A 24,245-nucleotide genomic window follows, 5' to 3' on the forward strand; every position below is an offset into this window, starting at 1 on the left:
TAGAAATGTGTATGGAAACTTTGGATAATATCGTTTTCTATAGCAGTGGCATCATCTCACGATAAAATATTCTGGGAAAAAAACAACCGTTACTTTGAGCATATGATTTTAGAGAGTAGAAGAAATTCCATCAGTCTCAATGACTGGTAATTAGGTCTTGGTATTGTGATATGAAGAAAAATGCTTCACTTTCTGTCTTTATTTGGCATTATATTTTGGATATTTGTTATTTAAAAAACATTTTTTTTTATCTAAAACATTCTGTTATCTTAAAGCAATCATGGTGTCATGCCCCTTAATGATGTAACAAATAGATGCGTTTGGAAATGCTGCAAATGAGGTGTACAGAGCTTACATATATATATACCAACCTCAAGTGTCTGTTGCAAATAACTCCTTTGGCCCTTTTTAGATAAAAAAAAAAAAAATGTTTGTTTTCCAAACACATTGCAACTGCCGGCAGATAGAAATTTTGTAATTTCCCTTCCCCACCACACGTACGTGCTTTAAAACTTAACATGCGCAAACTCTGCAAAGAAAATGCAGAAAATCCTCTGAATGGTGTCACAGCTAAACAGTACCAGATCAGAAAGAACATTAAGTTGGAGGTTGGAAAAGCAAAAATTAACAATTGAAGTCGAATGAAGCAGAATGATGAAAAGTGGTCCCTATGTCCTCCGGCAGCCTAAGCCTACAGCAGCAAAACAAGGAAGCTTGTAAGAAAGAATTCAAAAACACAAAGAAAACCGAAGAAAAACATTATCCTTTTTTGGGAAAACTGTACCCTGCCAAGGCTGCCATTGCTATTTTTGATATCTGCAGCCTTATGCTCAGTGCTTAAATTTGGGGTTGAATTTATCTAAATAGTTCAATTTGAGATGCTGCCACTGCAATAAACAATAGATTGATTCCAAGGATTGATACACATTACACCAGGGATCCCGGACGCTGTGGAGGGAGCCAGATGTGCTAATTGACGTGTGTGTGATTTAGTTGGACTAATATTGATTTCTGAAAGTTTTTGACAGTAATGATCATTTATGGTTGTTCCAAAGATGTATTGATCTGAAATCTGTGTATTGCTTGACATGTTTAAAAAAAAAAAAAGAAAGAAAATTAGAAAATGATTCCTCTCCTTTCATCGTAAAGAGTTAGTTTCTTAAGGCAGGTTAAAAAATAAAATGTACATCTGTATGAATGTTAAATAAGGAAAGGAAAAATAATCGGAGAAACCGATATGAGCCCAACCTCGTGTGTAGATGCTGCCTGTGTTTGTGTGGCTTGTTTTTGTGTGTGTGGCTCAGAGGAAGGAACAAACTCTTTTGCTCTCCTCCTCCCAGCTCAGAAGCTCTCGACAAAGCTACCGGGAAACAAGCCGGTCTGTCCCGTCCTCTGCAGGGTGCCTTTGTACCACCCGTCCTCCCTCTTCTTATGAACGAACACCACGTCCCCTTCTCGGAGTTCGATCTCTGCCTCACTCTGAGGCGGGTACGGAACGACCACGCGAAACCTGCCAAGACATCATCACACCTTTTAACCACAGTTATGTTTCGTTTTTATTACAATTAAGATGTGTTAATGAGTTTAGGAAATAAATAGCTTATCATGACACTGGCATGAGGTTACATTCCTAGCACCTATGCTAAATAAAAACAATGATCTTTATTTTTGTGATTGCAACTGCACATTCTAATGAAATCGGCTTGTGTATTTCTGTACACACTTGTAGTTTTTAACATGCAGTAGATAAAGCTGTTTTAATTCTTTTTAGAATAAGTAACTCTTAAGCTCTTCTTTCAAGTGCATATAGCTGACAGTAATGATATATTCTACAATTAAATGCTTCATTCCCCCCCAATGTTCTGCGACATAACTGTCCCTCTAATTGTGCCCCTGTGTGTAAGATCATGTGTAGGAGCTCCATAAAAGCAATGCATGGTTTATTGTTTTATGTTAGCGTTACAGATTATTTTGGTCATGGTAAGAGATTTTAAAAAGAAGTATAATGGGCAGAAATGTCATGTGTACAGCAGAGCACAAAGCAGAGCATAATTTGTAAATTCTAAGATATTCTTTACTTTGGTTTTATAAAGAACAATCTAAAAAATACAGCATGCCTTTGTTTTTAGTTCCCTTTATCAAAGTGGTGGTTATTAATTTTAATAAACCAACTGGCTCCACCGAATAAAATATTAGAGTTCATATTTATGCAATTTATTTGGACAAATGGGAGCACATATAGTTACTCTCAGTAAAAAACTAAGCCCATTACTATGTCTAGGAGTGAAAGGGGACAGAACACTGAAATTTATTATCTATAATGATATGAAGCTGTTGACAGTAGCCTAGCTGATACCTTCCTCTGAATGGTGTCAAAGCAAAACAGAGTGCCAGATCAGAAAGAACATAGAGTTGGGGGTTGAAAAAACAAAAATTCACAATTGAAGTAGAATAAAGCAGAATGATGAAAAATGGACCATACTGTATGTCCTCCGGCAGCCTAAGCCTACAGCAGCAAAACAAGGAAGCTTGTAGGAAAGAATAAAAAAATTATTTAAGCATCACTAAATATTGGTTAGTATTGGAAGGAACTGTGTTCAAGGCTGCAGAATGTTTAATGTACCTACAGGTAAGCAAAGAACATGATAATTACAACAAAAGATGTTACTACAAGCGCTGTGCAGTGGGTAGCACTGCGGCCTCGCAGCAAGAAGATCCGGGTTCATTTTCCAGCCCGGTTCTTTCTGCATGGAGTTTGCATGTTCTCCCTGAGCATGTGTGGGTTCTCTCCAGGTACTCCAGCTTCCTACCACAGTCCCAAATTGAACTTAGGTGTGAATGTGTGAGTGAATGGTTATTTGTCTCTTTGTTGCCCTGCAATGGACTGGCGACCTGTCCAGGGTGTATCCTGCCTCTGGTCAGTAGACAGCTGGAGATAGGCACCAGCATCCCTCGTTACCCCGCTTCGGATAAGAGTGACAGAAGATGGATGGTCTTGCTACAAAGCAACAGGTAAGAGGGTGAAGTTGAACGTTTTAGATTTTTATTCATTTAGAATCTTAAATCTTTACATTTTCTCTTCACAGTAGTTATTTTTACTGTTTCACATAAAATAGAACAAAAACACATAGAAGCTTGTGGTTGGAACTTGAGATAAATGAAAAGCAAAAGGAGTAGAGGAGGCATTTGTAAAGATCCGTTGGTGCAGCAATAAGGACAAATATTCATACTTTTATATTTAAATGTGTCCAATACAGAAATCTGATCTAGACAGAAAAGGGTTATTGTTTATTAAAGTGCCTCTGGGTGCTCATGCTTTAGTTATCACTTTCCCTCTAAGGACTGTTTTAAACCTTGCTGCCAAATTCCTCCAACCAAATATTTTACAAAGCTGTTTAAAGATATTTCCTGTCATTTGCAGATGTAGACTCATGTATAAGCTTTTAAATATGCTGTTACTGAGCTAGAAATATCTTTGTTTGTCTGCAGCTGCACAGTAAAGGCCGTTACATACTCCATAAGACGCAAGGAATGTCTTCTCGCCTCCACAGCTGCGCTAACAAAACCACCAGGTTCTTGCAGCCCTGTCTTGAGTAATCCTGATAAGGGTTGATCTGCAGAGTGTGAGAGAGCTGATGGTGTAGGGGCTTTGTTTGACTAAAAACTTGATTTGTTAGTTAATAATAATATAATAATTGAACTTTATTGATCTCACATTGGAGAAATTTACCTCTGCATTTAACCCATCAGCTTGGGGAGCTGTGGGCTGCCATAGTGCGGGGCCTGTGGAGCAGTGTGGGTTTAAGGGTCTTGCTCAGAGACCCAGAGTGTCAGTCTGTGAGAGTGGGGCTCAAACTCAGAACCTCAGGATTCCAAGCTATTTGCCCAAACCCATAGACTGCCACTCCCTGTAGTTCTGTTGTCCTGTTTAAACACTTATCTTTTTAGGTCCATTTTCCCTCTTTTTCTATCTTTCAGCACTTACAAGGCAGGATGATGTTAATAGGGGTAATGCTCTGCTACATTAAGAACTTGGTATTTCACATTGAATAGAGCAAATGTAACTCTAGCCATAATCAAAATAATTGACTCAAATTTCAAGTGGCTATGAAAATAAGTAAAACATGATCCATATGTTATGCCACCACCCACAGATTCAGTAAGTTTAGTTTCAATTGTTTATTAAATGTCTGCTTAGTTTCTCATCCTGCTGTATATCTCATTAGTTTCACAGATGCTCAGTTACATAACAAAAGAGTTTATACAATTTCCAATCTGCCTTTAATATCTGCTAAAAGTATTATTATGATGAATTGGAAAAAGCCATAAATGAAATCATTTTGACAAAAAAGGGTTGTATAAATGTTCTGATTTGCTAACAATGGAACAAGATACTCAGGGCAAAAACACTACAAATATACTCTCAACAAAGGTTTAAGGTACACCTGTGCACTAATCATGGTGTCTAATCAGCATCTTGATATGGCACAGCTGTGAGGTGGGATGGATCATCTCAGCAAAGGAGAGGTGCTCCCTATAATAGATTTGGGCAGAATTCGAATTCATGGGATGCGTCCTCCGAAGGCCAGATTCATAGGCTGATTGCATAATAGCGCAGCGCCGAGGCCTGGTGAGATTCCAAGACTCCTCGTTATGCAGCCAACAAATGCGTCGTCCTTTTTGCCAGATTTGAAGGATGGGTCCAGTGTATCCAGTGGATATCCCGTGATTCATTGTGTGTCCAAGCAAACCGGCTGCTCTGTGCTCAGAGGAAAAAGGTACCTGGCGCCGAACAGTGGTGAATATTGGAAGTGCAGTTTAATATAATACAAGTATGTGAATAGATCCATCTGAAATGTATGAAAATAGCTTTTTAAATGGTTATTTAATGATTTATCTAAATGTTTTATTTTTTACTTTGTAAATGGGTTTGGCTGTAATTTAAAGTTGTAGGGAAGCGGCTGTTCCAACCGTTGCATTTCTGAATTCTCCCGAGCGGTGCACGACTTTACACAAATCAATGAAGTGAATGTGATTGGTCGACTATCAAGAGAGCGGGATTATTGTGGCAGAAGGTTCACCAGCACATCTGGTTGAGGCATGTTTGTTGGAAGCATCTTGCTAACCAGTTAGCAACTTAGTGCTGGTAGGTTCCCAATGGGAAATTCCATTGGGACCAAGTAGCACTAAATTGGTGACCTAGCAACAACACTATCAAGGAACGCTATGGACAGAGGAAACATGCAAGAGGAGGAGAGTTTAGTGTTGGAGGTCGTGGATGAGTCTCCTCCTTCATACATTTTTTATTTAGAGGAGGAAAGCGGGTACAAAGTTGTGGAAGAAGACGCCAGGGCGGCAGAAGCTTGGTTTGATGTAGAAGGTTTACAGTCGTACATGTTTGAGCCCTTGCTTCGCTACGCTGCCAGTTCTGTTAGCTCTACGCCTGCCGAAGACACAGACGTCCATCCCCGTGAACACTGGGACAGATGACCGTTGATATATGATTGGCCGAATTTAGGTGTACAAGTTGACGTATAACTACAGTAACTGGCCTGCATAAAATAATGGAAAAAAAAACCTCACAGATTTTAAGACAGGATTTTATTTTTATAGAAATGTTCTAAATTTTAGGACAATATCGTCTGATAAAGACTACATTTATATACATGTTTAAGCCAGAATGATTTGACATTTTAATATAACTCCCCTACGACTTTAAGAGATTTTGCAGATATATTTTTTATACATACATTGTTTAGATTGACTTATATCTTCCTACCCCTTTTATATCCTTAGATTTGCTTTTATTTGTTCATGCTCCCGGTGGTTGTCGCCTTTATTCCACTCTGTATTCTCATGACTATAGTCTTTTTTTTGTTCACTTTACAATAAAAACAAGGGAAAAAAAAATGTATTTATTTATTTTTAAAAGTTCAGTATTCATTCTGTTCCTGCTTTGTGTGTCAGCTCTCACGGCTCTAGGCGGCAGAGAGTACTGGCGATGGTTTAGCCGCAGAAGGCTAGACCTGTTTGGATTTGCAGCCAAAACTCTTCCAGTCTCCTTAGTTTCATGGACTTCGAAGGACCCGGTCCAGGTAGACCAGGTCTTTGGAAGACCCAGTCCATGAATTCCAGTTCTGGAAATTAGAACTTATTAGACTGGTTTGTGAACAATATTTGGAAATGGTTATATTGTGTATGTGGAAAACATTTTAGTTCTTTGAGCTCATATCATAAAAAATGGGAAAAATTTTTATTTTTTTGTTGAGCGTACAGTTTGAACAAATCTGAAACATTGTGTATGAGCTATGAGTAAAATTATAAAAGTTATCTCAACCCCACTGATTTTACTATAGTATTCTAGTGTTACATAACAGATCTGACAGACTAAATGTGCAAAAGGGTAACATATCATTTAAAACATCAGAGAAGAAAGCCCATGCTTCAATCACATGATACGTTCTGCAAAGGTTACAACTTCCCTCAACTTCGATCCGTCTCTCCTTGTTGCAGATGTGCCTTTTTGGTTATTGCTGCTTGTTCTCTACTCATCATCAACTTTAGTGTGATTGTTCAGGAGTTAGGTGGCCGAAGGTGGCAATGATTCCCCCTTTTGTTTGATATTCCTACTTTTTTTAACAGGTGCAGAAATCTATTATGCTTGTTGTTTTAAAAGATCAAACAGGTCAGCTACGTTAACGTTTTTCTCCTATTTGTTCTGCAATTGCAAATAAGGAATCTTCTTCCTCCTCTGCTTTACACATGTTGGTCTCCTTCTTCATCAATCTGAAAAATGCCCCCACTGCCATTTTGTTGTGTTTTGCAGGTGTCACATAAGCTACAGCAGATGGGCCTTTTTAATGGTTCTACAGCTGAGTTTTTTGTGAAGTATGAATAGCCCATCAAAATTAGCTCTTCTTGTTCTTATCAACTCAAGAAAAGCAACAATTCTCTCGGTTCTGATGGAGTATGTAACAAGCTTTACCGTGCATGTGTGCATGTTTTAAAGGGACCCACCTCTCTCTTGACAAAGGTTTGGGCTCAGGCCGGAGGACCATTAAAGCGCTGCCTGCGCGTGTAGCAGGGGGCGACATGGGGAAGTTGGTATCCAGGGAGCCGGACTTCCTGTGCAGCGGCTCCAGCCCTATTGCTCCTGGCATATCGCTCTCAATGGGGCACGAGCCGGCTCGGCCCTGTGACGACAATGGACAGGAGCCCGAGCGGCCGTGGTAGTGAAGGTGGTGAGGGTGGTGGGTTGGCTCGGCGCCCTGGCCTCCCAGCGAGGGGTCGTGTGTGGGGGGAGAGGACGGCGGTGAGCGGGCTTTCTTTTTGGCTGCAGCCCCCGACAAGAGCTTAAGCAAACCTGCTGCTTTCCTCTCCTTCTAAAGATGGACAGATAAGGACAGAGAGAAGGGAACGAAAGTTAGAAAACTATCAAATTAAAAACATGGATTAAAGCGATTAAAAACAATTAAAAAAACACGGTAAAAGTTCACCTCATTATATCAAGGAAGGAAGGAAGGAAGGAAGGAAGGAAGGAAGGAAGGAAGGAAGGAAGGAAGGAAGGAAGGAAGGAAGGAAGGAAGGAAGGAAGGAAGGAAGGAAGGAAGGACAATCATAAAATCTAGTAAAATCCCCAGAAGATAAAAATGAAATTAGATAAAAGGGTTTTTAATACAGAAATTTGAGCCTAATGAAAGTAATGTATTAAGAACTGGGATATATTGAAACAAATTTTGTGCTTTAATATGTGTATTTTTTTTAGCATTAGTGAGGTTTTTTTAATAATAAAGAATAATACGAATAATAATAAAGAAAGCTTCTCCAACTACATGCCTTGGGATCATTAATAATTTGAGAAATGGAAAGAGAACAAAGTTTTCTGTCGATAACAGGATGGCTACCCTAAGTAAAAAGGAGATGATCTGTCTTTTTTTATGCTTTCATCCTGTATTATGGATTGCTGTGGATTTGGAAATGCTGACAGCCTTTGAAAAATCTGAATGCTAAGGAAGTAATCTGGATTCTGTAGAAAATACAGAGTTTTATTGGTGCTAACTGATGGTTCGCTTATAATGTCCATTTAAATGGTCAACTCCAAAAAATGTTTTTTGTTCTACAAACATAAAGCCAGGTTTAATTGTGTCTGTTCTTTTCTACATAAGATTTAACATCACCTTTAAATTCTGGTTAAAATAATAAAATACCATTATATAATTCTTCATAGTTTATTTGAATAGGCTAAAAGCAGCATCAGTGTCGGCAGGTTTTAGGAACCGCATTGGAAACCCAGATGAATTCTTGTCCGGTTTATAAATTCTTCTTGTTCTTTAAAGAAAGCAGAACTGGGAACCGTGCAATGTGAAATGTCCTTGCAAACACAAGCAGGTTTATTGATGCTGGCTGCGGAGAAAGTCCAGGGGAAATTTTACTGAAATATTTCAGCCTAATGATCTTCCAAACAACATTTTACAGATCATTTCATTGACTGACATTCATTACACAGTAATGGTAATGATTGTTTGTTGAAGCATAATTAGCTGATATATTCATCTGTCAAATGCAAAACAAACAACCGAATCAACTACTCTGATGTCAGTACTTGGCATTCTTCCCAAGATCCTAATAAAACAACCCACACAGCGTAGCTGATGAAAACCAAAACAAAAAGCATCACTGCAAACGATCCACATTCCTCAAACGCAGCCTTACAGAGGAGGGATGGCACAGGAACAAGTGCCCCAGCAAGCACTCAGAGAGAGTGTGAAAACATTTTGACTCAGCAGGATTACAACCAAAAGCCAAATGCATCCCCTGCTCTCCAAAGATAGCAGAGCAAGCTATCTTTGAAGAGCATTCGCTTTGAAAATATGTCCTTTTCTCAAAATACAGACATTTTAATGTTTCCTACCTGCTGTCCCCTCATCAAACACAAAGCATTTATTGCTTGCTGTTAGAATAATGCACAGATGCTTGAATAGTGGCACGACAGTAAAACATGCAAAAACAGAAAAAATACTCCCAGCTTTGGCAGCACATGTTCGCTTCCTGTAAAAACAACAGACTGAATGCTAATTTCAGAGATGGCAGGTAAACAATAGAAAACAAAGAGAACGTGGTGAGACAAAGGAAGAATTTAGAAAAGAGAGAAGTGGTTTGGGGTGGAAAAGAAGAGGGAAGAAAAGCAGTAAAGAGGAGAAAGGGAAGGAAAACAAGATTAAAAAGAAAAGGCGTTTTATTGAGAGAGATAGAAGAAGAAGAAGGGATGTTGATTGAAGACAACACAAAGAGTGATTCATCACTTCATCTCTTCTTTCATCTGCTCGCTTATAGGTCTAATCCGCCTTCTGTGATTAGATGTGCTTCTCTATAAATGTCTGTTTATGGCTATTTCTTTATAGATCACACACAGACACACACTGGTGTTTCTAAATCAACCACCAGAGAGCAGCATTCCCTCACATGTAACCCTCCAAACCACCATTCTGCTTCATCCATTTGTTTTTGTCTCTTTTTTTTCCCTTTAATGTATAACTGAAGCAGAATGTTTTGAAAGCAAACAGTATACGGAAAGAAAATCTCATATTTGATTGTATATGATGAAGTTTCATCTCCATGTTTGGAAATCAAGAGTCACCGGCTGAGGGTTGATACAATTAGTGGAGCGGATGCTGGATAAAGAGAGGAAATCCAAGTAAAATCCAGGAATAAACTGGGATTACACCTGAAGAACTGTTCTATTTCGATGGATTATGCCAACCTCATGCTTTAACATGCCTTAAAAACCAAGATGGCAGCATTTTGTAACTGCTTTCCAGCCAATCTGGACACACTGTTAAAAAAAAGTAATGAACAAAACAAAACACTTGAAAAAAGCAGGTTAGTTTAAATGGAAACTAAGGCCTGCAGTATCTAAGCCATCTCCACCACGTTTTCTGGCATGCATCAACCTTTTAGAGGTCCTTAAATCCTCTGAGCACTCTCAACAGCTTTTTTTCCTTGGCAGCTGCCCCGTGAGTACAGACTTTTTGGAAACCGGTGCTTCCAAAAACCCTGTATCCAGACCAATATGGTCTGTAAGAGCAGCTGTGCTCCAGACAGCATGTCAAACACTGATTTAACCTAAACTGTGTCAGCATAGCTGCTTTGTCATTTCCGCTGAAGCAAAGAGTGACTGTGTGAGGGCCTCAGACCCATTATCTCTACTTTCAACTGCTCAAAGCAGTAAAAGCATAATATGGTGGTAAGACTTTGACTTAATCATATAGTAATAGTTTTAGGAGATACATTTATTTCATTTAAGGATTATTACTTCTTCTGCAGTAATAAATGGACTTGTGGAGGGCAGGATAGAGGGACAGATGGATGGACAAATGAACAAATAGGCTGATGGATGTGAGGAGGGACATCTAGATGCATCTATGGATGGGTATACATTTTAACAAGATTTACTTGTAATAAACATTTAATTTAAGCCAATTTTATTTAAAAGCACTTAAAAAGAAGCAGCCACCGACCAAAGTGCTGAGCAACAAGAACAGTAAAATGAATAACAAAAACATCATAATTTTAAACAATAAAATAATAAACATAATCAAATCCAAGTAAAAGCAGCAGCAAGGAAATTAAGACAGGAGTTAAAAATAAAAAACATATGGTTTTAAAAGGCTATCATATTCCTTTTAAACATATGCCCTTTCCAGGCTCCTGTGTTGAATTTCAGCAGTTAGATACAAGAATTACCGACCTCACATTTTGTAAGATGACCAAAATGTGGGGCATACTGTAACTCAGATTCCAGCTTTTACAGGAGGATTCCAGGCTATCTCTGATGTAAACAAAGCCTCTGCATGCTGTTCCACAGTCAATGAGCTGTTTGTCAGGCAGCCATGTCGTTAGATTAGCTGTCCCAGAGAGTGAAGCCAGCAGAGAAACAAATGGAGCTGAGACAAATGCAAGCTTTCCACAGCATCCTTCACTGCCGCTGCCCGAGGGTCCGCTGAACAGTTGTACCGAATCCCTGGGCAAATGACACTAAGCAAGTCTACACAGGCAGTGCATGCACACATGCAGACTGAGACCTGCACAATACAGACCTACAAACACAAGGAGGTTTGATAAAAACCTCTTCCAGTTGGCGGGTTCATTAAACCAAAAGGGACAGGAAATACTGGGAGAATAAACATTAGCACAAGGTGCTTGCCTTTTTAAAAAATATCATAGGCTTAAATCATTTTTGAGAAATTCATGCCAATATGGTGAAAAGATTTTTGTTTTTATTTTGAAACACTATTTAATACACATAAACATACATTTAGTATGTGTTAACTGTGTAATTTTACTGGTTTCTGTTAAATAAACAATTATATGAATTAATTCATTTATTTATTGTCTTTCCTTTAGTTGCTGGTAAAAAAATAAATAAATCAAGAACTTTAAATATGTAAGTATGGTGAAAAAGATTTTCTTTTATTTTAAGTGGGACAAGGCTTACCTTCTCCACTTTGGGTGCCAGGGCACCCTGGGGTGAAGCGTGGGAGGGACCAGGAGAAGGCGGCTGCAGCGGACTGGCTGGCTCCCCGTTCAGGAACACCGCTGAGACGTTGGGAGGTGTGAGACAGGAGAGAGGGGAAGAGAGGGGGAGGATGGGTCTTGAAGCTGGGGAGGACAGTGGGGAGGGGCCTAAACTGGGTCCTGGTGACACCATGGAGAGGGGACGACCCGACTGGCCAGGGCAACGTGAGGGAGAGGAGCTCTGAGGACGAAGAGGGGAGATGGCCACAGCTGGACGCTCTGGACTCCCAGCAGGAGGACTGTGGACTAAAACACAAATAAAACAATGTTTCACTAAGATGGACAGAGTTTAGATTGTACTATTTGAAACAATCACCATAAATAATCTGTTTTGTAATTTACTGCAGCAATCGTTATTAAGACAATGTTTGTCTTTACAGAGATGCATTTAGGGAAATGGTTGTTTGGCGACACATTGGTAAGAAATAAAAATAAAGCTACTGTTAAATAGTCAAAGAAGGAAAGTCAATAGTTAAACAGCAGAATGAAAAAATAATTTCTTGTTTATTTGCTCTGGTAAAAAAGACAAAAAGGAAGCACATAATAACCCTATGTGAGTTGGTTGGCCATGCAACAAAAATCCAAACTCAGTTCTGCTTTGCTCCTTATCAGAACTTCTAGGAAAATACTGGCAAGGCCAAAACTATTCATTACTCTTGGAAATATTGACTTAGAGTTACTTTATTCAACCAGAGAGTATTTTTTTAAATGGAAATGACACACATCAAACAAGAGAAACAAAAAGTACAAAAGTGTAAATGTATACCCTCTGCAGCTTCACTGCCTATAGAAAATATACAAAGTTCTATACAATTCCAAAATGTCCAGGCCTTTTTAAAGAATCCTAATTATCCTGATGAAATAACAGGTGAGAGAAAGGGTGAGTTAAAAATTATGGCTAAGATATGGGGGTCACTGAGGAATGGCTGCTGCTGCAATTTGCCTAAGTCAGGAAAGGGCAATAAGGCTTTACATAAATGACTCCAGATACCAGATGCTATGTGCATTTTTATTAAAATAGAGCCATCATAAAAACAAATGAATACTGCCTAATACTGTCAAAGGTATTTTCAACATATTTATGGCTATAGTTAACTTTGAATGGCCCAAACAACATAAACAAGTAAGTAAGTAATGTTTATTTATATAGCACCTTTCACAGACATAGAGGTCACAAAGTGCTTCACAAAATTAAAATACAAATAAAATACATTTACAGTCACAAAAGACATGATCATAAAACAACTCTTGATTTAATCTAATTTTTGAATTGAGAAAGCTTCCTGGAGAGGTAGCGAAACGTCTTCAAATCTTGGAAACCAAGTCCAGTGGATATTTTTTTGAATTTTTATGGAATCTTTATCTAATGGAATTAAAATGTTTTTCTTAAACCAATAGATTTTCACTTCACTATTAAAAATATCAACAGAATCAAGTTAACGCAAGGAAGTCTGAAGATCGTTCCCGAGCGCCGGCACGACCGCCTGAAAGGGGCGTTCTCCTCTGGTCCTGTAACGAGTACAAGGGACCATGAGCAGGTTCTGGTCCTGAGGCCTCAGCCTCCGTGGGGGGGTATAGGGAAACAACAAGTCTTTAACGTAGGAGGGAGGCTGACCATAAAAACCCTGAAGGTCAGAACCAGGATTTCAAACTGGAACCAAAAGGAGACTGGGAGCCATTGAAGAGTTTTTAGAATCGGTGTAATATGGGCCTTAGAGCAGTTATAAAAAAAAAAAAAAAAAAAAAACTTTATTAATTTAATTGAATATTCCATTGAAGACAAAAAACTGAATTATAAAGCATCCTGAGTTTAAAGCACTATTCTGAATGCTTAAATTTGTAAAAACAAAATCCACATAAACATTAAATCAAAGCCTTGGGTTTTTCAGCCACCTGCTCCACAGCAGTAGACTACATAAAAAAAATCCCTCAGAGAGGTCAGCTGGTCATGTGATAAAACCGCTAAATGCCCGAACTGTACACGTACTTTATTTTATAATTGACAGCAGATGTGAGTCTGTGTGTGTCTGTAAGTGTGTTGTTCGAGAAGACACAAAGAAACAAGAGAAAAAGGAAGAAAAGAGTGGAAAGAAGTGGGGAGAGAAATGAGAATCTCTGTCATTACAGCTCCATAAAACAAAAAGAACAGTGATGTCATTCGGCTGTGTGCTTGTCGGACGGTGTGCACACGTCTGTGTGTGAGTGTGTTATTCTTGGCAGTGCTCTCTGAGTGTGTACTCTCCAGCCTTCCCAGAGAGACCTTCACCATTATTTTCTCAGAGGGAGAAAGAAACGACACAAAGAGAAGGAGAGAAAGGGGTATTGAAAAGATGAATAGACTCCGAGTGGAAAGCAAGGTTGATATGATCTAGAAGACCTTGCACTGATGCAACACTGTGCATGTGCGTATGACGGCTTGTAGCACAAACCGTAACACGTAAAGATCAGAGCACGGTGTGTTTGTGTTTTTTACATGTGGGCTTAGCTTGCATGTTTGCATGGATAGAGTGACGCTGTTGCTAAATCATCCTGAGTAATGAAATGCTCTTCAAACCAAATCGAACAACTTCAACTCAGTTCCTCCAACAATTTAAACTTATTCTCTTTAAAGCTAAACAAATGTGAAGCCTATAGTTTGCACAAAGTATTATGATTTGAGGTTAGCTTTTTTCTGTTGCGTTTTCTAAAGTTCTTGTCATCTATCATGTCTGAATAGGTCTTGCCATATTTTGTTGTTGGTTTTAGCATGTTAAATTTCCCTTTACTTATAATTGAGATTTTCATATAATTATGCATGTTGTCCCTGATTATTCAAGTGTTTATGTGCACATTTAGGGCCTTATCTTCAAAAGACTTGCATGTATTAAAACAGATTTTCACAGAAGGTGAATAGTGATTCGCATGTCTACATGAACACAGAAATGTTTTTTTGTTGGTGTACCTGAATGAATCTACAGATCGTTTTCCCAAGATCAAACCTGAGCAAAACTATTATCTGTGTGCATGTGAATATACTTTTACTTTCAGAAATGATAAAAGTAGAATAGGTCAACACAGATTAAAGGAATAGTACACCCAACGGAAACCGCGGCAGACCAAACCGGATGAAAGTGCGCATTCAGCTCGGCAAAGAACTCATGCTCTTCCTCAACACTGAAGTCTTCAGACATTTTTCTTTCGTTGTTTCTCTCTTTGCACGGGTAAACAGCACATTTCTTCTTCTACGCTTGCATTATCGGCAGAGCAGACACTGAATGCGCACTTTCATCTGGTTGGTCTGCCGGCTTCCGTAGCGTCGTGAACGCGCAGGCGCGCGCTTTCAGGAAATCCTATACACTACTGTTTATGCTCTAAAAACATTCTAAATGACTTCGTTTCGAGTAAATTCTGGATGCTACCCACTCAGGACACTTGGAATACATTGGACGAGCAGTATGGAGGAATATTGACACGTTTTTTGTGGACTTTTATGGACCTTTCTGCCTCGGGCACCATAGACCTCCATTATTTGAATGTCAGCAGACAGCAAGAAGCCTCCCAGATCTCCAGATGCATTTGAGATATCAAAAAAGTACTCCAGAGTGTTGTTCAGCATGGGGGTGAGTAGAAAATGAAGGCTAATCATGTTTTGGGTGTACTATTCCTTTAACACAGAGTGTCAGCAGACAACTGACTGAACTTAAATATTGTAACATGTTTATAAAAAACTAAACAGCAACTAATAAGAGAATATTCATTGTAGAAATGGTCAAGGGAGAGTTTTCCAGCTTCAATGTTATTTTATTGTCTTTGAAAAAAATATCGTAATTCATTAAATGATGCGCATACCTATCAAGTTGTGGATTTGGAAATACAGGAAATTTATGACATTTGCAAGCCATCCAACTAGCCTACTTAAGCTGCAGAATCCATTTTATTTTAGGACAGGGGTCTTTAACACTTTTCAGGCCAAGGACCCCCAAACTGATGGCGAGATGGATCCCCTAATTATATATATTGTATGAAATTATGTTATATCAACCTGGTCCTATAGTCACTCTATTACATATGGATTCATGCAACAAAAGTAATTTCTGTATTTCTGATTCTGATTCCTGGTTGATGGGACAGGTGTTGTGAATCAAACGGTGCTCAGCTTAAAAGAGCTCCTGTGTGTCGCTGAATGTGCTCATTGATGACTGAAAGACATCTTCTGCCTCCATTATCTGTTTATTACAGTGTGTTAAATTCATGTTAATGTGGATTTAACGACATTTCAATTAGTGAAAAAAATTGCAGGGGGGAATATAAAAATAAAATAAAATCAACCAAAACTTTCGTGACCCCCATGCAGTACCTCCATGGACCCCCTAGGGATCACGGACCCCCTGTTGAAGACCTCCGTTTTAGGACATGTGAACAAGAAATCTAAAATAAACACTTTTCAACCAATTAGAAACTACAACAAGGTGATCAGATTTTGAATTATGTTGCTACCTACAGTTCCGTTTTAGGCAGATTAATTTTGTTTTTAAGTTTTATAATACATAATACAGGAAATTTATGTCAGACTGCTAATACAGGAAGATGAGGGCAAAGAGGGGTTAAAGTACAGCCTGGTTTGCAATACTTTGAGTGATGCAGGTGTTGTGAGGAGGTGCCAGTGGTAAATAGAGCTGTTTACAGCTAAATCTAGCTGTGATTTTAACGTCATCCCATGAATCACCGACTTTTATTTCATAAATGTAACTTTTTTTGCTTCAGTGTTTCTATTTTTTACTTCTGTTTGTGTCATTTTAGATACTTATATGTAAACTGCACAATAAAAAACAGTGCAATGATTTTTAAATTGTGTTAAAATGGAAATAAATATTTATATCTGTGAATAATATCAGTTATTGGGCATAGAAGCAACATTAATATCAGCTCAAATCAATTCATTCCTTTGTAAAAATTACTGCCTAAACTTCGGAAACTAAAGAATAATTTGACAGAAATATGTCAGCTATGGTAATTAAATAGTTCTTTTTATGATTACACATATATTGGGGGTACATTTTAGCCTTAGTTCATAAGGAGTCAAAGTCAATGATAAAGTGCCTTTTCTTTGTTCCAGCAAGAGTTCATACATTAATGAGATTCATAGTTTGACCATGTTTCTCATTAGTAGAAGTTCAATCTTAATTACACCGGAATAAATGGAGTCTGTGGTTTGCACATTCAGCCTTTGTAAGTGTTACACGATACATCATTGTGTTTGAATACAGTAAAAATGGCAAACATAAAAAGGGTGAAAAAAAGATAAATGCACATTCTAAGGTGTGATAGAGAAACTGCACATTAAAAAGAGCCGCAGATCTGTGGCTCCTGTAGTGGATACCTGAATTAATGACGGTTCGATATTCCATTATTTTCTAATCAAGAACTAAAGGGCTAAAATGCTGCAAGGTCCCAGATGATAAGGACTCTGCTGCTTGTAGTCAGTACCCTGAGCTATAACAGCACCAAAACATTAAAAGGACACTTTTGAAGTAATGTCTTTTAATCCTATTGTTAATTAATTTTTCAGGTGCAAGAGTCCCTTTGTCTATAAAACAATTTAAATATACTTCAAACCTACATGTTCTTTGTTGTTCAGTTAATAAATAAAAAAAGTGTTCATTTCTATTCCCTTGAAGTATCAGAATATATCAAATAAATCAATTTATTCTATTATTTTACAAGGTCTGACTAAAATTTGGTGCTTTGATAACTCAAAAATGAACCTACTGTGTGCAACTGTCTGCTTACCCAGCTGCATTGAGGTGCGGGCCTGGTTGGCCACATGCTGGCTGGAGCGCAGGCAGTTCTTCAGCTGGGCGGCGGCCGTTTGGGGAGAGGAAGCGGGGCTGATGCTGTTGACGCAGTTTGCTGAGGTCACAAGGGGAGTGGAGGGACGAGATGAAGAGGGGCCTGGAGATCCCGGGGAAGACGGGTCTGAGATTTTACCCGCCGCTTGACTGCACCCACTTCCCCCCACTGGACTGGACAAACTTGAACCTCGAGGAGACAAAAGTCCAAACGGAGCCCTTTGAACAGCAGAGAGAAAGATCAGTTGATTTTTGTTCCTGTTGTGGCTTTTGATCATCGTATAAAAAACATTTTCACTCCAACTGCACACCAACTGAAAACACAGATAAGATAAACAGCATTGAAACTTCAAACTTAACTTTGGCTTAACTTAGACACCATAATGGAAATAGTAACTACAGCCGCACATATTAAAATTAACACCTGAAATGGCAGATTTGAAAATGGACAATTATAATATTTTTTTCAACAAAAAATGTAGCTGAATAAAACATCAGAACAAAGCCTGTTCTAAAATCCCACTGTCAGTATGCAGCAGTCTTTTTCGGAGATAGTTTTATGTTAAAAAGGAGAAAGTACAATTTAAACATGTATAATTCTGTGCAATTTTAAATGTTAAAATAATGGTAACTATGGTGAAAATTATGGAACGAAAAAGGAGCTTCAGCAAAAACACAGGAAGGCTATGAGGAATAAAAAAGTCACTTTATTTTAGCTTTTGAACTTTTGAACTTTACCTGTGTAGTTGCCTGCCTAGGATTTAATGTAAACATTATGCAATCCAGGCATAAAATGAAGAGGAATTAGACATGCTAATGGTGCTAAAGGTGTTAATAGATAGTAAAAGTTCTTAAAACAATTTTAAAAGTACAATCCACAGATCTTTTAAGCATTGATTAAATAATTGAACTTTGTTGCAGCTTCTCTCAATTCACACCAATGGGTATGGCTTTCTTTATGGATAATAAAGAGCATTAACAGGAGAAAAGCTTGTTACAGAGGATGGGTGTAGAAGCTTTTAGATAATTTTACAGACATTTATACTCTGCTACAGCAGAGTTGACAACAGTCATCTTTAAAACCTCTATTGCTTTTAACTCCATCATGTTCCCACCTACAGCAGTCTGTGGAGAGATGTATCAGTGGTGTAGCATGATACTACAAATGCATTATGTATATCACATCTTCATTACAGTAACCATCTATGCAAAACTAAAATAACAAAGTGGTGAGTGCAACATGAGGGTAGAGGATTCAGGGAAAGTTTATCTAAAATTTTAACATATTAATACTAAATGTATGGGCAGGTATTGCAGAGGTGTAGACAGCTTCTGTTGAAGTTTTTAAGTTTGCTTAACAGGAAAGGGTCAACAGGGAGTTATTTGAGTACAAACATACAGAGATGAAAAAATGGATCATCACTCGCTTTTTTAAAATTCTGATTCTGATAAATTCTATGTCATTCATTCAATTCTATTCAGTTTATTTATATAGCTCCAATTCACAACACATGTGACAGTGGAGAGGAAAAACTCCCTTTTAACAGGAACACACCTCCAGCAGAACCAGCTCAGGAAAACCTGAGCCACACTAACTATAAGCTTTATCAAAAAGGAAAGTTTTAAGCGTAGCCTTAAAAGTAGACAGGGTGTCTGCCTCACGGACTAAAACTGGTAGTTGGTTCCACATTATATGAAGCTGATAACTAAAAGATCTGCCTCCCATTCTACTTTTAAAAATTCTAGGAAACACTAGTAAACCTGCAAACTTAGAAAAAAGTGTTCTTTTAGGAACATAAGGAACAATCAGATCTCTGATATAAGATTGAGCTTGGCCATTTAAGGCTTTATAAGTGAGAAGGAGGATTTTAAATTCTATTCTGGGTTTAATCAGAAGCCAATGAAGAGAAGCCAGGATAGAAGAGATATGATCTCTCTTTTTAATTTTCATCAAAACTCTGGCTGCAGCATTTTGGATCAGCTGAAGGCTTTTAACTACAGTTAGTGGACTTCCTGATAGTAAAGAATTACAATAGTCCAGCCTTGAAGTAACAAATGCATGGACTAGTTTCTCAGCATCACCCCTGGACAGGAGATTTCTAATTCATGCAATATTCCGCTGAAGAAATAACAAAATTCATAAAACTTCTTTGATATGGGATTTAAATAACACCAAGATTTTTTTTTTACATTCTTTTAATTAGAGCTTTACTTGACATGTGAAAAAAAAAGTCTTATACAAAATGGGTTAAAACGAATAGAGGATATATTTTGTTTTCTTTTTCTTTTCCACCCAGGTCTTACATTTGGTATTATGAAGACATACTGCCAGCTTCAACAACCTCTTCTCCTTCCAGTTAATGCTAATCTATAAACTCAGTCTTTGGCTTTTTTTGTTGCTAGACGTAGATGTTTTATTATAAAGCCAGGATATTTCTTGGAAGGATGTGACGTCTGTTCAGAAAATAAATTAACCAACAAATAAAAAAATAAGAGTACATCAAAAATGAATCATCTGAGTCTGGCTGCCTGAGCATACGCAGGCTTATTTGAAAGAAAAAAGGAAACCTAAAAAAATTAAAGACATTAGAAGAGAGCTATGCACATGTGATATTAAAATGTAGCTCTATGCACCAAATTCAGCTTCCATGAGCTACTGGCACGGGTTTTGGTAATCTCAGGCTTGTTCGGCACGAAATATTAACACTGTACTTTTAGTTCATGGTAGCAGACCAGACGCTGCAAACAGTACTAGTAAGCTCTGTCAGGGTGAGTAATGTCACTATTATTGTCTGACTGGTGGATCAGCATGATGTAGTGTCCTGGTGCATCATATATGCTGCTGCAGGCGGCTAATGTTTCTGTCTGCAGAGTGCTGAATGGCAGAACAGTGAACTGAACATTATTGACGCAGCGGTATTCACACTCTTATGGCTTCCCATTGACTTCCTGTCAGACACATACAGAGTTATGACAATCTGTGTGTGTCTGTGTGTGTATTTCTAACAGAAGACACAACCAAGTTATTCAAAGGCTATCTGATTTGAGGTTCTTCATAGATATCCCAGAAAAACGCTTCACTTCTCTGGTTCTTCTGCATGCATGGCACAAAAGGTTTCTAAAGTTGCCTACAGATGCTTTTATTGGAGTTTGTGACCATAAAGATGAAGCTCTAAAATGCAATTATTTTCCTGGGTAAGACTATGGTTACCAGTAGTTCAAAGGCATTCATCTTCCCTTTAACAAAATTAAACTGCCATACACTTTAATGTGTTCTTGAGCCTTTTCCAGTGTGTGAGCATTTTTGAAAGCCTCTTATTATCATATAGGGAAATTTCTGAGCTGCAGTGCAGACAAAGGAGGGGGTAGTAAGGAGGAGTGGGAGGAGGAGAAGAAGAGAGTATGCTTGCGTAAAAAATAACAAATTGCCTCTCATTTGATTATGCGTTCATCTCGCCTCTCTCTCACTCTCTCTCCATCTCTCTGTGATTGCATAAGCACAGAATGTGAAGCAGCCATTCATACCCACTTGAAAAGTAAACCTGCTGTTTTGGTAGCACTTTTGTCTCTTTGGATGATCTTTTTTTTTCCTCCTTTTTCCAAACTAAATTGTTTTTTTTTCTTTTTCATATTTAAGTTTTGATTTCACAAGCAAATTTTTTACATCTAAACTTATTATGTGTCCTCCTAAAATCTAAACACCCTACATGCTTGGATTTTTCATACAATGTTTGTGAAAAACCTGCCAGCATGAAAATTCCCAAATTTCTTACAAACATATTCAGAAGCATTGAACTTCTTTTAAATATTAGGTTTTAATGCAAGTATCTTTTATTGGAATTTAAAGTGGAGAATCATAACAGAAAAAGCTATAAAAAATTTATTGGTCTGGGTGCTTAAAAAGCATCAGTGAACGGTTATTTTTATAAGTCTGCCATTAAATCTGGACTTTATTCTAATGTGTGATGAAGCCATTCATCAGCCATATATTTCCATAAAGTTTTTTAACTTTAATAATTTAAAGAATAAATATAAATGTAGGAATATTACAGATTTTTGACAACAAATATAACGTTCAATGATAACATACAAGGTTATAGACCAGGTGAATATAAAAAAAGGAGCTTGTCAAATGTTCCTAGGCCCATATTGAAAGCGTAATAACTGGCAGTGTGGGAATGCACACACTATTTTGACTGTGTACGTAATACAAAGGGTTTGTTGCATATTTGCAACAATGGGCATCAAGGGGTTAAATACTGACAAGGTTATTATATTGGGGGATTTTAAAATTCGTGATGACATTGAAGGTGATAGCTTCAATTCAGCCTTATTGCTATCTTCTTCATTCTTTTTCAAAATGTGAGTAGTCCCACACATTCTAAGAATCAGCACAAATATGTACACTAGCGATGTCCCCATCCGATATCAGTACCGGATATCGTTCCAATATTTGCCATTAAACTGATATCGGATCTAATTGGCTGGCATCTAAAATCTCAAATATTTTCATGAGGAAACAATTTGCTTCTGATAGAAGTTTCTGTAACTCATTGGTTAATTTTGCATGGGTCAGATGTTATATCTTTTGCTTTTGACTTTTGGTTCCTGTTTTAGTAAAATTATCTGCTCAAGCCTTTCTAACATTCTCCATTGTAAAATAAGTAATAAAAGCTGGTATGATTCATGCAAATATTGTATCGGTACAATACTCAAATCTGCAATGTACATACTGTACTGTATGTTCAGGACTCAATGATATTTTTAGACTCTGACAAAAGCACTTTCTGTGCCATGTTTCTTCTATTCTTTTCATGACTTTGGCAAAGAGAACAGAATGGCTTTCGCTCAACAATGAAGTGCTTCTTAGCATTCTTCCAAAAAGGATAATTTTGTTTCCTTTTAAGATTCTTCCTGCTGAGCTGTGGATTGTTGTTACTTTTCCTCTGATTTTGATCTCCTAATTTAGCCTGTCAGTTTAAAAGAAGTACCACGTCTTTGTTGAAATGCATCTGTTTTATAATTTGGACATTTTTTGGATGATTGAACAGAGTTACTTGGTTGTCCTTATGGTGTAATTCACCAATGTTCTCTTAGAGCCTTTCACAGAACAGCTGTACTCATAGCGAGATTAGATTGCGCACAGCTGGACTCCTTTAACTAATTAGATGGATCTTTTATTAAGAGGCATTGGAGCAAAGTAAGCTGACTATGCAAAATCGGAATTTTAACTTTCAAATGCTTAAAACACCAAAAATCATGGAGTAATTTTATTTCTAATTAAAAATATGTACTACTCTGTGTTGGCCTATCACATAAAATCCCAGTAAAACACAATCGAGTTTGTGTTTGTAACACAACATTATGTAAAACAGTTTAAGGGTCATAAAAACCTTTACAAGGCAATGAATAGTTCATTTTGAACCAGAAATTGTTAGCTAGATCTTTGCACTGCATTGATATGTACGATCTACACTGCAAAAACAATCTAGAAATAAGTACAAATTTCTTAAATTAAGTGTATTTACCCTTAATTTGAGTAGGTAAATAAAAGGATTTGCCAATGGAATTAGTATTTTTATGCTTAAAATAAGATAAATAGATAATATGCACTTGAAAAAAAGAATGCAATTATTTTTTCTTATTTTAAATGTATATTGTCTTGTTCCATTGTCAAAGTGTTTCACTTACCTCCTCAATTCAAGAAAAAAAAACACTTATTTTTAGAAAAACTGACCTATTTAGATTTACAGTTTTTGTAGTATAGTTTTTATTAGGAGTGAAATAGAATATAAGGACACTTAGGAATTGTATAAATTACATGTTTTCCTAAACTTCTTTGCAGGTGACAATTTCTACCCACTGTTAGTCTTCAATTATCAAATCTGTTTTTCCTTTTTATCTTGATGTGAAAAGACCAAATATCACTGCTGTATACCTAACCTGGACACTGGAGTGACGTAGTTTCCTGGGAAGACGCCAGAGGCAGCGGTTCTTAGTGAGGTGCCTTTGAACCATCCATCCTGACACTTCTCTGTCACTCGATACATCTCCCCTTTCCTTAGCTCCAGCTCGTCTGCTTTCTGGGGCTTGTAGGCGTATAAAGCCAAATATCTGGAGAAGAAAGGTGAAAAGTGAAATTCAGCTAAGATAACGAAGGAGTCTCCTAAGCAGCATCTTAAATCATGCATCTGTATGGGTATTGAAATTCTTAGAATTAGGACCAAAAAATAAAGCTTCAGGGGTGTGGAGTATCATCAGAATGAATGAAAGAAAAACATACAAAAATGTAATCTCAAAAGGAAAAAAGGTTTTTTCCAAAATCCAAAATGAGGTTGCAGTAATAACAGAACCAAGTTCCTTGCAACTCATCAAATGTGGTTTTAAATTACGTTTTTAAACCCAATTTAAGGGAGATGCAGCCTAGTGGTTAGGGAATCCTGAGGTTCTGAGTTCAAACCCCACTCCCACGTACTGCAACTCTAGGGCCCTGAGCAAAGACCCTTAACCCCACACTGCTCCCCAGGCGCTGTACAATGGCAGCCCACTGCTCCCCAAGGGGATGGGTTAAAAGCAGATAGTTCAATTCGTTGCTCTGTACTTGTGACAGTGCAATCAGAATAAAAAGCTGGAAACAAACAAAATAAAATAAAATGATACCAAAACTAGTATAAACAAACAAAAAACAAAGAAACAACTTTGTTCTGCTTCCCTAATGACTTAAGCGATGCAAAAGACACTATGGCAGAAATTGCTTTGAAAATAGAATATTATTATTTTTACCTATTATTACCCTATTTTTATAGGGCGACAGTGGCGTTGGATGTTGGAGTTTGCCCTGAA

At 37.7% G+C, this 24,245-nt stretch overlaps 1 pseudogene; it reads right to left on the bottom strand.

The window, feature by feature from the left end:
- Positions 1-1,069: 1,069 nt before the first annotated feature.
- The window catches only part of LOC119775145, a 33,859-nt pseudogene continuing 10,683 nt past the window's right edge, over positions 1,070-24,245 (bottom strand).

This window comes from Cyprinodon tularosa, unplaced genomic scaffold (genome assembly GCF_016077235.1).
Source record: "Cyprinodon tularosa strain WSP-4 unplaced genomic scaffold, ASM1607723v1 ctg852, whole genome shotgun sequence".
In the NCBI taxonomy this organism is placed as follows: Eukaryota; Metazoa; Chordata; class Actinopteri; order Cyprinodontiformes; family Cyprinodontidae; genus Cyprinodon; species Cyprinodon tularosa.